This window comes from Euwallacea fornicatus, chromosome 39, assembly GCF_040115645.1.
Source record: "Euwallacea fornicatus isolate EFF26 chromosome 39, ASM4011564v1, whole genome shotgun sequence".
NCBI lineage: Eukaryota > Metazoa > Arthropoda > Insecta > Coleoptera > Curculionidae > Euwallacea > Euwallacea fornicatus.
This window is the reverse complement of record NC_089579.1, coordinates 306,379-320,522: the sequence shown is the minus strand read 5'-3', so window position 1 is coordinate 320,522 and position 14,144 is coordinate 306,379. Positions and strand designations below refer to the sequence as shown.

The following is a 14,144-nucleotide window of genomic DNA, read 5'->3' as shown; positions in this document are numbered from 1 at the left end:
AAACAAAAGGGCACCTGGTAGGGATGGAATCCCTGGTGAATTAATTAAATTAATAGTGAAGTTAGGATCAAATTATGTACTTAAAATATTTAATAAAATATTAAAAAAAGGAGACGATCCAAAAGGATGGAAAATTTCCAAAATTGTACTGTTAGAAAAACCCTTTAAGGGTAAAAATGAGCTCATTAAGTACCGGCTAATTCGTCATATAGGCGCAATACGAAAATTTTTTGAACACCTTGTGTGCTCAAGAACAAAAGTAAAATTACGAGGAGATTAGCGATTAAATGATAGATAACTGGGCTTCAGAGGAAACAAATCTGCTATTGATGCAATTAAATTTATTTACAATATCGCCACAAAAGAAATTAACAAAACGCTTAAAACTAGAGGAATTTACACACTGATTACCATTGACGTCCGTAACGTTTCCAACACAGCGAGTTGGAACCTAATAGCGAGGGAGCAGGCGAAGAGAAACCTTCCAGCATACCTGCAAAAAATAATAGGTAGGTACTTGTGCAATAGGAAAATAGAAATTGATCCTGATACGCGAACACGTACCTCTGCAGAGGTACCCCAGGGATCGGTCCTAGAGCCGGTTCTCTGGAGTATCTTGTATGACGGCCTGCTGTCGATGGAGCTGCCCCTTGGGGTCGAAATGGTGACCTTTCCCGATGACCTCGCGGTGGTCCTCACTGCTAAAACCATGGAAAAAATAACTTACCTGGGAAACGAAGCCCTTCGTAGGATCTGCGACTGGATGTCGGAAAGTCAGCTGGAAGTTGCACCTGAAAAAACAGAAGCCATTATGACATCTGGAAGGAAGCACTGTGAAAATGTTAAATTTAAAATACATGATCTAGAGATTGAACCGCAGAATCGAATGAAGTACTTGGACGTAATCCTCGACGAACGTCTGAACTTCGGAAAGCGCCTGTTGCATGCAACAGAAGAGGCAACGAAGGCTGCATCGGCGCTCCTGCAACTGATGCCTCGAACGAAAGGGCCGTCAGAGTGTAGAAGGAGGATTTTGGCCACGGTTGCCGAGCATGCAGCCCCCGTATGGTTTCAACTCTGTAAAATAGTAAAATACAGAAAAAAACTACTTACCTTTCAAAGAACCATAGCAGTTCGAAGCCCGCGGGCATATCGGACGGCGTCAACCGAAGGAATTCTCGTTCTTGCGGACATCTTGGCCGAAGAACGTGCCAGAACGATGGGGGCGGCATCCAGGGCCAAAAGGCTGGAAAGAAGACAGAGTGTTTCAACGTGCCAGCGGCGATGGGAAACTGCAGAGACTGCTAGGAGGATGATTCCAAACATAAAGCCCTGGTCAGATAGAAAACACGACGAATTAGATTATCATCCAACGCAAGTACTCACGGGACGTAGATGTTTCGAGGTTTACAAATACAATATAAAAAAAAGCGACAGAACAACATGCAGACCCTGTAATAAAGCTGGTGGTACCGCAGGACATACCTTGTATCAATGTGAAAAAAGGTTCAAGAATAGACAGGGTGTTGAGAGACAACTTAAGGCGAAATTGCAGAGAAATAACTTGATGCAGAAAATGTTGACATCAAAGCATTGCTGGGATATAATCGAAAGTGTGATTGGAAAACTAATGAAGCAAAAACTGGAAGATGTGATTCGATGAATTGGGTAGCGTGGCTAAGAAGTATTTTAAAAAAATAAATAAATAAAGGAATAAACAAAATGAACAAAAGAAACAAATAAATAAATAAAGGAATAAACAAAATAAATAAATAAAGGAATAAACAAAATAAATAAATAAAGGAATAAACAAAATAACAAATAATAATGCAAATAAATATCCCGTCATCACAAAGGATGAAAAGTCCAACAATGGCGAAAGGCGGTTTTGGACATAGGTGCAAAAGAGAGGAGAATATCGTGGAGTTTTAGTTGGTAAACTTCTTTAGAAGGAGGAATCTAACACTGTTGGGGCAGTCAAACATTCAAGGCTTCTTCGTCTATAAAAGATTTTTTCATGCTAAAAAAAAAGGTTGGTGGCGAATAGAGAAGTGGCCAATACTTTCCTTGGAAGTTGCTGGTTAGTGGGAGTCATAAGGAATGACTGTAGCTTAACAACTACAAGGCCGGAACGAAAACTTGTTATACCGTAAACTTCTGGGGGTTTTGGTGGTGATGGCTGCAATGCTATCATTGCCGGAGCTGACCAAGAGAGCGGAAGTCCGTTGGGATCACGTGGTGATGTCATCATAAACACCTCCCTATTCTTGAAGTGACATGGAAGATGCAAGGCTGGGTGGAAATTCAGTCCCGAACGACCCCACGAGTCTGGCGGGCTCGTGGAGTTCCCCACCTGAAATTGCGTTTACCTCCGAAAGTGCTATTTGTCCTACTTACCTTAATCCTGTCCAATATCCATTCTTCAGAGTGTCCTATCCTATCTGGGAACAAATAAACAAAAGTTATATTTATGGTTTTAGGTATAAGTGATTTGTCGAAACAGGTATCCTAGGCGGGTAAAAATCTCGCCACCAGCTCCAACCGGGTAAGACCTTCGGTGACCAGCGCAGTTCTCATCGTTGGCCCGAGGGGGGGGGGGGGGGGCAAATACTCTAAAGAGTGAATAAGGGAACGCAAAGATAGCTTGCCTGAGGCGTGAAAGCTGGTGGAAAGAGAGCGGAAATTAGCAGAGAGGGGGATGGGTTCGCAAGGAGCGGGAAGGTGCTGCGAACCCCCCAAAGGAGATGAATACAGGAAATCAAGGAATAGTGCAGGAACAAGGGAACTCTCTAGCATCGTGAGAGGAGACGAGAGTAAGACGGGTGTTGGAGGGGGCGGCAAACCAACTGGTGAGGGAGAAGTTTTTCTCCTCTTCTTCTTTGCCCTCTCCCTGGAGATGCTATTATTCACCAGTATACCGTACAAAAGAGGGAATAGGAAGAGGGTGGAGGAGAGTGTGGCGACTCTGTTACCATCAAGAGCGACGATGGCACGGGAGGAGGAAAGGAAATGCCCTTCTTGGTACAGTTCTGAAAACTGCGTTGGGGAGGTAAGACGGAGCGCTATGTCTTTTACCGACAACTGCGTAGGGATCTGATTCCAGAGATGATCTACGCAACGCTAAAGGACTTGGTCAGAGTTGCGTGGGGGAGGGGAGGACAAGCATGGTGGTTCCTTAGGTTCCGGGATTGGTACCCTGAAAACTGAGGAAACTCGCATAGCTGGCGAAGGAGGGGAACGAGGTGAGGTTCCCTCTCTACCTTCCGGGGCAAGAACTGACCAAGAGGGAGCCGGAAGAAGGAAGTCATCTTCTTCGTGACTAGAGAGGAGGGGGCCTTCTACCTCCTAACCCTGAAGAGGGTGCGACAAGTGGTAGTCAAAAGGGAATCGGGGATGGAAAAAGGCACGGTAAGTGAAACAAAAAAGAGCGAGGTCCTTCGGACCGTGTCTAATGGAGGTATGGGGTGAGATCTGAGGCATCTCTTCGCCAAATAGCTGGGAGAAGGTTTCGTTCGTGGGGGAACGAGACGATCGGTGGTCTTCCAGATTTTCGCCCTTGATTGGGTGACCACCGGGGAGGAACGGTAGATACAGCGGGGACGGTGCAGCAGTCACGGCTGCTGTAATCCAGACGCAACTTCTGTAGCTGCCCAAACGTCACCTTATTGGTGGAGGGCGACTCAGCGGCGGACGGCGTGGGCCGGGTTACGGGTCGGAATTTCAAACTGCCGACTGCGGAAGCGCCAGGACACTGGCTAGTGCTATAGTTGGTGGGGGGGGGGGGGGGGGGGCAGCAGGAAAATGTAAGGGGGAAATCGTTCACGCTTGTGCGTCAGGTAAGGGGGGAAGGACTATAAGGCGGCGGCTTGCCGAGCAGAGCGGTACTGACTATAGTGTAAAATAGGCTGCCATAGCGTGGTGAAACCGGGGTGCACCTGTCCCCAAAAGTTGAAGAGGACGGAGGTCAGGCCTGCAGATACTGTGCATGGGGAAGACCACCAGTCTGAGGATAAGGAGGAGCTGGCGATTGCGGGCCGACCAAACCCGGGAGGACAGGGAAGAGGAGCACGACGGTGGGAACCGAGGAGAAAGAAAAGATTTCAGTTTCCAAGAGAAAGGTCTTGCTGGCAGCCTCTTCGTTTCCCAGGATGAGGGGAACTAACCCGGACAGGGGTCATCTAGCGATGGATTTCAAGGGCAAGAAAATGAATAAATAGAGAGAAAGATAGAACATGAGGGTATGACAGTCGTCAAAACCTCCGAGGATAGAACTCGGGAGAAAAGTTGTGCCTGCGACGAGTTTTTGAGGAAGCGGGATGGTAGGAATGGGCGATTGAAGAGAGTGGTGTTTTGGTAGAACGACGAGATTACGGAGAGGAGGAATATGTGTGTAAAAGCGAGAAGATGATGGACAAGGGAGGGAACGAGAGGAAGGAAGAATAATAGGAGTAAAAGAGGAGCATAAAGAAGTAACTAATGCTCTCAAGGTAGCCATACGGGAAGCCAAGAGGGAGACGTGGAAAAAGCTCTGTGGGAAACTGGAAACAGATGCCTGGGGTCTCGATTACAAGATCGTGGCCGGGAAACTTGGTCGATTTAGCAATGGTCTTCTGCCTGTCGTAGAAATGAGCAGGCAGGTGGACACGCTTTGTTTGGTGAAGGCACGAGTCAAATGAGAGAGGACAAAGACGAGGTCAGTCGACGTAATCAGGGAGACGGAGAAGCAGATTCGGTAGGCGATAGGAAGGCTCAGGAGCGGCAAAACCCCAAGACTGAACGGGTTACCGAAGGCGATCTTGAAGGTGTATCTGAGGGCTGCATCAATCGCATCTTAACCTCGGGTGAGTATCCAAAGGTTTGGAGGAGGACTTGACTGGTACTGGTGGAGAAACTGAAATGTCATCTGGGATCGGAGCTCTCGTACTGACCTATCTGTCTGGTGGATGAACTGAGAAAGGTGACAGAAAAGTTTATCAAGACCAGATTGTTGGAAGAAGCCGAAGTGCACGGAATGGTGAAAGAGAGACAGTTTGGATTCGTCAAGGGTAGGAATACCATTGACACCATGCAGATCGTAATGTGGCTGGTGGAGCAGATCAGGGGGAAAAGCTACACGCACGCGGGGTTCTGTGTCATAATGACTATAAATTTTACCCCTTCGGGAATATTCTGTGGAGGACCCCGGTGAGCAAAAGCTTCTTGAACGTAGTTCAGACCTACCTGTAAGATCGAGTTTTGGTGTTGCCTGAAGGAGAAGTCCGGGAAATGATGTGTGGGATTCCTCAGGGGTCCGTTTTGGGCCCCGTCTTGTGGAACCTGTTTTACGACGGGATATTGATGGTGAGATTTTTACGTGGTGTCACACCGTTGTCATATGTGAATAACTTTGCGTTGTTGGTCACAGCGGGGGGCGGGGTAACCTAGCAGACAAGGATCAAGGGGGTTATAAAACTGGTCGTTGATAGTTTTCGTAACATGGGACTTAGCATGGTCACGGATAGAGTGAGATGGTGGTCTGGGCCGGTCGAAGAAAGATTCGGAGCGTGACTGAGATTGGATGATATCAGATACGAAAGTCAAGAATGCATGAAATACCTGGGAGAGTGTTTCGGTAGGAATGTTCGCTTCGGCGAGTATGCAGAGATGAACAGTCAATATGGTGGCGTGAGTGCTAGGTAAGCTCGAGGGCATACTTTCAAGAATGAATGGTTTTGAGTACGAGAGGAGACAGTTGATGGCACCATCATCATCAGTCCTGTTGTACGTGGCTCCTGTTTGGCACATGGAACTAGCATACAGGAGGGACGACACCATTCTGAAGAAGGCGAATCGTTTGTCAGCACTTCGGGTGGCTAATGTTGAGAGGAGGGCTTTGGCCGCTGCGGTGTTGGCCTTGGCCAAAATACCACCGGTGAGAATCAGAGTGAAGGAGAGGTGCATGATGTGGGAATAGGGAGAGAAAGAAGGAGCAAAGCGCGAATATGGGTGATGGAGGAATGGGAGAAGTATGAGAGTTAGGCGAAGACCTTCATACCCCGGATCCGGACGTGGTACGATTGTGAGTGAGAATGGACGAAGAGCGCATATATGTTGGTTTAAGTATTTACCGGGTGCAGGGTGTTCGGGAAATACCTGAGACGGATCAGGGAGAAACGGAGTGTTGAATGCTGGTATTGTGACGAAAGGGAGGAAACTCTGGAACACACGTTGTAGGTGTGTCTAAAAGGGGAGAGCTATCGCGGGGAGGCAAGGTAAGGCGGACTTGACCTGAACCGAAGCAAATAGGAAAAAAATTGGTGGAAAGTAAGGAGAAATAGGGGGATTTTTAAGAGAATGATAGCAAAGGTACTGAGAAAGAAGATCGTAAGGGAAAATGAAAGGAAGAAGTGTGAGGTGCGGAATCGTGTCCGCACCTAGTCCAGAGAAAAGGCGTCTCCGAAGTGATACCGAAAGGTAGTTCCGGGGCAAAAGAGAGGAGGTGGTTTTAGTGGGTAGGCGGACGATATAATGGTTGGTCGAATTCCACACTACCCGGCGACGGATCAAGCCGGGTGTCTTAAGAATATTCTCCACGTTCTCACAAAAAAAGCATTACATCTGACGACAATATACTATTATCCAATTTGACGAAACAAAATCAGGAGTGGATGAAATCTGATGGTAATAGAGACCAGAAACTGATAGTGACTCTGAAGAAGATGCCGACAAGGTTATTAAACAAAATGAGCCACCTAAAAAAGTGCCGAAAGTTCCATCTTTTGTTGGTAAGGACGGTACACGTCGACAAAAACTTTATCCAACAAAAGCAACAAGAACTCGTCGAGAAAATATTATAGTTCATCTTCGTGGTGTAAAAAAGTATGCTAAAAATGACCAATCAGCGTTCGATTGCTGGTCACTTGTTTTCATTGATAGCATGTTACAGAATACTGTCCATAACGCAAATATGTACTGGGTGGTCCATTTAACCTCACAAATTGGAATATTTCGAAAATTACGTATCGTATTGAAGAAAGTTGCAAATAAGATTTATTTGCCTCGAAAGGGTGCATTCAGTGACACCAAACATGACTCCCCAATCCCATCGCGGCTGTAGCGGTGGCAAATTGGAAATTTTAAATGGAAACGAAAGTTCGGATTTTATCAGAAAAATGACATGAGATTTGTTTTGAAACTTTTTTTAAACTCGCGACAGATGGCGCTAAAGTCAGAAGTGTATCCTGATTCCAAAATAATATCATATTTTTTGTTATTTAAATGAGCACCTGTTCTTTTTTGGTGCATTCTATAGAGTTCAAAGGAAGAAAACAGTCTGTAAACATTTAATTTAATTTCAGTTAGAATTAAGTTTATAAATAAAACTGTAATTAAATTTTTATGTCGACAAACACAACAAATCAAACATGAAATGAAGCAGATATTTAAAATGTCCATTACCTTCATCAATCCATTTTCTTAATCACATCTTCAATGCTCGCTGAGCGGACATTAAAACTTCGGAAGTGGTAGAAACACCAGCATCCCCAGTTCTTTAGTCATGTTTTTGGACGTTGAGGACACTGTTGAATACACTTCTTCTTTCAGATAGTCTTATAAAAAAAAGTCGAATGGGGTAAAATCAGGCGATCGTGCTGGACAATGAATAGTTCCATCATGCCCAATCCATCAGTGAGGATATTTATGATAGAGTTTCTCGAGAAGTTAAGGCCTAATGAGGTGGGCAACTGTCATGCTGAAACCATATCGGACGAGTTTCCAAATTAATGTCCTCCGGTAATAAAGGCAAATCTTGATTCTAGAAGTTTTGATACTTAAATCCATTCAATGAGCCATCAATGAAATATGAACCAATTATTTTGCTGTCCAGTATCGCACGCTACACGTTTACACACCACCATCGTCGATCGGCTAATTGTCGTGTCCAGTGAGGATTTTTCGCAGATCAGTAGTGAATATTTTTTTAAAATTCACTCGTTCACAATTTGTGAAGCTGGTTTCATTTGGAAAGGGCACGAATTTCAAGAAATTCTTATTTTCGTTCACTTCTTGCAGGCCTATTCACAAGATGGCATACGAGGGCCACAAGCATTTATGTTCAGTTCTCGGTGTAACCTGATGTGGGGAGGATGATATTTAAAATTGTGGTACCGAGTGATTCACGGTCGATGGTAGGTTAGACGTTTGTGGAAGACTGATATCGCGATCTTTCCGAAAATTTGCATAATCAGATAAATGAACTTGCTCTATCGACGTAAAATATTTTCAGTGATGCAGTGTTGCCGGTCCCATCAGAAAATACTAGCATCTCCGATATTTTAAATGGAACACCCTGTATATTTTTTCATTTTTGAGTTCTACATTGCATACCAATAACTTCTGCATTTCACTTCCTATACCTATCTCTAGCAGTTTTCGGAATATTACTTAATTTTCTAATTTTTTGCTCAAAGTCAGGGCTTTAATAAAACCTATGTTATAACATGATTTGAATTCACAGAAGAACGAAATTTGGAAGATAATTTGTAAAAGGTTCATCAATTCGTTGCATGTAAATAAGAATGTTCTGTCTTGTACAGGGTGGCTCAATATTAATAGTCTTACGGGTAGACAGTAAAAGTGTCTAAAGTGTGTTTTTCAAATGAAGTCCTCTGTATATTACTGGCCATGCTGAAAGATAATTAAATTTCCTTTAAAATGACGTGGTATATCCCTATACCTGAACCATCACGTTTCGAAAATGAAAGCTGTTTTGTCTTTAAATTGAATTATTTAAAGATATTTGCCAAAGGTGGGTCTGGGACGCCATAATTGTTGAAAACTATGCAATTGTTTGAACAGTTTGACAGGCGGCGTTGTTGCAATTTTTAAGAATAGTAAGTCGAAAACAGTGAGAAAATGCCGAAAAACAATTATTCAAATGAAGTGTTGATGAAATTACTTATTTTACATGGACAATGTGACCAAATTATAGCAAGGACATGCAGAAAGTTTGATGAAATGTATCCTGATTTGCCACCAATAGTAATATACAGGGTGTCCCATTTAAAATATCGGAGATGCTAGTACTTTCTGATAGAACCGGCAACACTGCACCACTGAAAATATTTTACGTCGATAGAGCAAGTTCATTTGTCTGCTTATGCAAATTTTCAGAAAGATCGCGATATCAGTCTTCCAGAAACGTCTAACCCACCATCGACCGTGAATCACCCGGTATGTGGTCAAATGCGTCCACAATCATCCTACCTTCCATCCTCTTTCGGATGTGTATCGGTAAACCAAACACCCTGTATAATGTGTGGAATGAGGTATTCTCCAGAACGAAATAGAAGTGAATGATATTTATTGCAAATGTGAAATAAACAAAAATTCAAAATTCCAGCACCGTACTCGTACGGTTCCAAAAAATTGGCCCTTTTCATGACTTTCAGGTATTTCTGATGAAGTATCGAAACGGGTTGGTTCAGTTAAATATCTAAAATAGTTTTAAAGCACTTTGGTGGTTGTAAAATTCATGATGGGTCGAAGAGGTGAAGAATTGAGCATGGAAGTGAAGAAATCTATTGTGCGCCATCATTAGCAGGGTCAATCCGTGCGAAAAATAGCCAAAACTGTGGTCAAACCGGTCAGTGCTGTACAACATGCTATAAATAAATACGAAAGTATAGGCTTAGCTGAAGATCGAGTGCGTCCAGGGCGCCCTTCAAAGGTAACGATAATGAAGGAAAATTCTATTATAAGTTGAATTATGAAAAACCCACACGTGATTACTCCCTTTTTAGCTGCTGAATTAGAATCTGCCACTGTTCAACGTGCTCATTCAGAAATCATTAAGGTGTATGTTAGAGAAAATAATGTTAATGGCAGAAAGCTTGCAAAAAAACAATGGATTAGCAGGAAGAATCCTAAACTAATAATGGAGCTTGGAAAAGCTCATTTAAACCAACTGATAGAGTTTTGGCATAAAGTAATTTCTTCCGACGAAAGTAAATTTAATCTCTTCGGATCCAACGGAGTCAAATTTGTGCACGGGAAACCTGGAAAATGCATCAATTCTCGAAATTTCCAACCTACAGTTGAGCATGGAAGCGGGAACGTCTTGGTCTGGGTTTGTGTGGTCACAAGTGGGACGGGGAACCTTGGAGTATCTGAGGATTAATGTCTTCGACAAGATAACGGTCTGAAGCACGCTTCCAACCTGATGCCCGAATGCTTGTCGCATATAAAGTTCCCTATCAGCTTAAAGCACCTCCACAGTCACCGGATCTGAATCCTATCGAACATCTATGGGATCGTCTCGATGGACCAATCCGAAAAAGGGCGAATTTAAAAAAATCTGCTTCAGTGTGCATGAAACAAGGAATAGCAGAATATTTCTTCACATGTTACCAGCAATTTGGTCAACTCTATGCTTCGATGACTACGGAGTGTTAACATAGCTAAGGAGCAGCCCCCGAGTTATTGAAATGTTCATATACTACTGTAATACTAGAAAATAGTTCAAACTAATTACATGTACGAACTCTTTTTTGGTGGAAAATACCTTGTTACGCCTATTATACAACTGCTCCTTGTATACTTTTGATTTCTCAAAATTATTGGAAAGACAGGGGGAAATATAGCACCCCAATAGGCGTACGAGTACTTTTTTGACTTACTGTATACGACGGACCCTGTATGTAATTTCCCCGTGGAAAAGCACCTCCTTGAATATTTTTTTGATATCAGTCTATGCGCCGCTTCCCATGTCACACAAGACTGAGCCAGCTTTGTAGGGTTAACATCTGAACAAATAGAAATTCGAATCAGAGTTAACACGAATGCTTCTGTAGTACGGAGGCAATTGGCTGAAACAGATTTACATGGGAGTATCCCAAGGAAATTTCCTAAACTAGCTGATACACAAACGTCCAACTGTCTAAAATTTGGAAAAGAGCATACTCCTTGGCCCTCGTTGAGTTAGAGTGATCTCCTTCAGGAAGACGAATCAAAAATTGCTCTTTTTGGTTTTTCTGGATATAAACAATATGTTAGAAGGCCTCTATAATCTGAATGCAACACGAAGCATTCCACCATACACACCACCATACCATATTCCAACCATAAAACATGCTGCCTCCTCTGTAATGGTATGGAGTTGTTTTTCGTATTACAGTATCTGTTCGATACATTGATAGGATCATGGGTCAAGTTATCCGAGTTCTTATCCTGGAAAATTTAATGTTTCCTTATGAGGAGGACAACAGACTCATCGGATCGATTGTTATGCAGGATGATGATCCTAAACACAAGAGGAGAAGGACAAAGGCATGGCGTGTCCACAATAGGGTGGAGGTTTTGAAGCGGGCTGCTCAATCTCCGGAGCTCAACCTTATTGAGCATTTATGGACAGGTGCTGAAAAGGGAGTTTGCACCACAAAACCAACCAATAATGAAGATTTGTGGAGAGTTGTCTGCGATACTTGGAATTCAGTTCCAAATGAGGAAGGTCAACGCTCAGTCGACTCAATACTGAGGAGATGTTTGATTGTTGCTATGCCCAAAAAGGGCGCAATACACGGTATCAACCCATTAGCACCCATTGGTCTATATATAAATCGTTAAAAGTAAACAACCTTTGTAACAAAAAATAGGAATGAAAACCAGTTTTATTGGAATATAGAGTTGGTTTCTGGACAGATGTTTGAGTGCGCAGCAAAAACGCATTGGTATGATTGAGTCCGGTTTAACACTCTAGGATAGTAGTTAGCTATAGATTATCATTATTAATTTTAAGTCGTACTAGTGAAAGGGCACGTGAGCCCTTAAGGGTACGCCGGTAGTACCTATTAGGTGATAGACGAGAATTCCCAATCATTTGCTTTGTCGCTATTGGAATTCTCCAAAATAGACTTTGTCGGTTCTAGAATTGCAGTCCCAATTCCATTTGGCGGAATTGGCGGCGAAGAACCAATTCCATGTTGGGTGGGTATCAAAGTTTAACGCGGCGGGTAGCGCGGACTACCTTAGCGGCACATTGGCCAGGGTACGCCCATGGTTTATCACCATAGGATTTTTATATTTAATGGAGTCGTAGAGAATGTATTACACAAAGTGTGTGGTGACGTTCGCACGTGCCTACGACCACGTGATGTCGGTGTGTGGTATCAGTGAATGTGCGGATCGACAGTTTAGCGCAAGCGTGCGAAAAGAAAATCGCACACGAGTTTATATTTTTATAAAAACATAAATAAGTGTTAAGTTAGTGAAAAACCATGGTCCTTGTCTGAAACAAGCCTGCGAGAAGGACCACCAACCAGCCTCGGTGCCAAGAGCAGCCCGCGGCACGGATCTCCAGTCAAAAAAGAGGATCATGGAGGCCGAAGAGGCGGTGACGACGGAGGAGATGAAGAAAAGCCAGGAAAGCTTGTTAATCCTGAACAAGCATCTGTTCGAGGTAAATAGAGCACTCATAAAACGAGTTGAACAACTCGAAATGACGCTAAAGGAGCAGACCGAAGTATCAGAAACTCTATGAGCGGCAAGGATGAAGTAAAGAGGAAGAACGGAGGACGCTACAAAAATAGTACAGGAACAAGTAATCCAGGACGAAGACATAGAAGAGGAGACGGAAATCGATCTGAGGAAAATCCAGGAGGAATAGTAGAGATAAAAGAAACAGAAATGGGAAATAGGGAGCCGAGACGCTTCAGGACCTGGCCAAATAACGACACTAAAGGAGAACCGAAGTCGGCAAGCAAAGATGCAGAAAATCCCACCGATTATAATTAACAAAGCAAAGGATTGGACAGCGGTATGAAATCGACTGAGAGCAAAGAAGATTGGATATAACGAGGCCAAAATGGCAGGACAAGGAGTGGCAATAACCCCGAACTCGGCAGATGACTACAAAGCAATGACTAGGCTGTTCAAAGAAGAAAAGAAAGAATTCTGGATCTTTTCGCTCCCAAAAGGCGAGAGTGTGAGAGAAGTCACAGGACGTCTTCCTGACAACGTTACAGAGGACGAGATGAACGAGGATTTGCTGAAACAAGAGATCTCCTCGGTTTCAGTACAAAAGGATGAAGAGCCAGAAAGACAAACGGATCTTGCCGCTGGTACTTGTCCAAGTAGAACAGGAAGAAAAAAAAGATTTTCGGGACCAAAACGTGCTGCGCATTGATAGTGCGAGTCGAGCCCCAAAGACAACAACCACGACCGACACAATGCCACAGGTACCAAAAGTTTGGGCAATTCCGAAGTTATTGTAGTACTACCGGCAAGTGCATGAAGTGCGGAGAGAATCATCACAGTGGAAAGTGCATGAAAACAAGGAATATCACGGCCAAATGTGCAAACTGCGAAGACCCACATCCTGCCAGCTACAAGGGTGCGACAAATTGTCGCAGCAACCAAACGTGCAACAAAAAGCGCAAAAAATCCAGGAATAAAAATGGACCATTAAAGACCCACCAGGAACCAGAAACCAGGAACGACCCGTGCTGAAGTGGTAAAGAAGAGTAATGAGAAAAAACAAGAATCCAAAAAAGAACTTGTTGATGTCCAATAAGTCTTAAAGTAAATGGAAATGATGTTGTTTGCAATGAGTGCATTCTTTGCTAACCTTCCAAAGTTGCAATATTAATGGATCCACATCCACAACTTACAGCACTGCAGATAATTTCATGGAACATCATCGGTATTATAGGACGTAAAACAGAACTACAGGAGCTTTTAGAACGCCTGGACATCGCCTGGATACAGCTACCATGCAGGAAACGAGACTAATTCCCACGGACGATTTTAGAATCCTGGGTTATCAAATTCATAGAAAAGACAACGACGATCCAGGAGGTTCAAGGGCACCACTGACGGAAGATAATATTCAGAACACCCAGTTGGTGCCAATTTACACAGACCACATGGACGCCATAGCAGTGGAAATCAACACCTGCAAGGGCAGATTGAGGATTACATCCTGATGTCGCCCACCACAAACAGATTTTCTGCTCAACGATATGGATAAAGCGCCCTTCAGAAGGCAAAGAGGGTAGCACATCGCGATCAAAGATTTTAATGTAAAATCCTCAGGTTGGCATAGCAGAACAACAAATGATAAGGGCAAACGACTGAAAAAGTTCCTAAAAAAAGGGATGACGTCCATG

At 43.5% G+C, this 14,144-nt stretch overlaps 1 long non-coding RNA gene across 3 annotated transcripts; it reads right to left on the bottom strand.

The window, feature by feature from the left end:
* Positions 1–324: 324 nt before the first annotated feature.
* LOC136349639 (uncharacterized) lies at positions 325–13,244 on the bottom strand. 3 transcript variants are annotated; one of them, XR_010733854.1, is made up of 3 exons: positions 1,114–13,244; positions 565–791; positions 325–493 (listed from the first exon to the last, which is right to left on the bottom strand). It is a non-coding gene; the product is annotated as an uncharacterized lncRNA (long non-coding RNA). The 3 variants fall into 3 exon arrangements; XR_010733855.1 differs by having other exon boundaries at positions 325–995; XR_010733853.1 differs by having other exon boundaries at positions 325–791.
* Between the last annotated feature and the right edge of the window lie 900 nt (positions 13,245–14,144).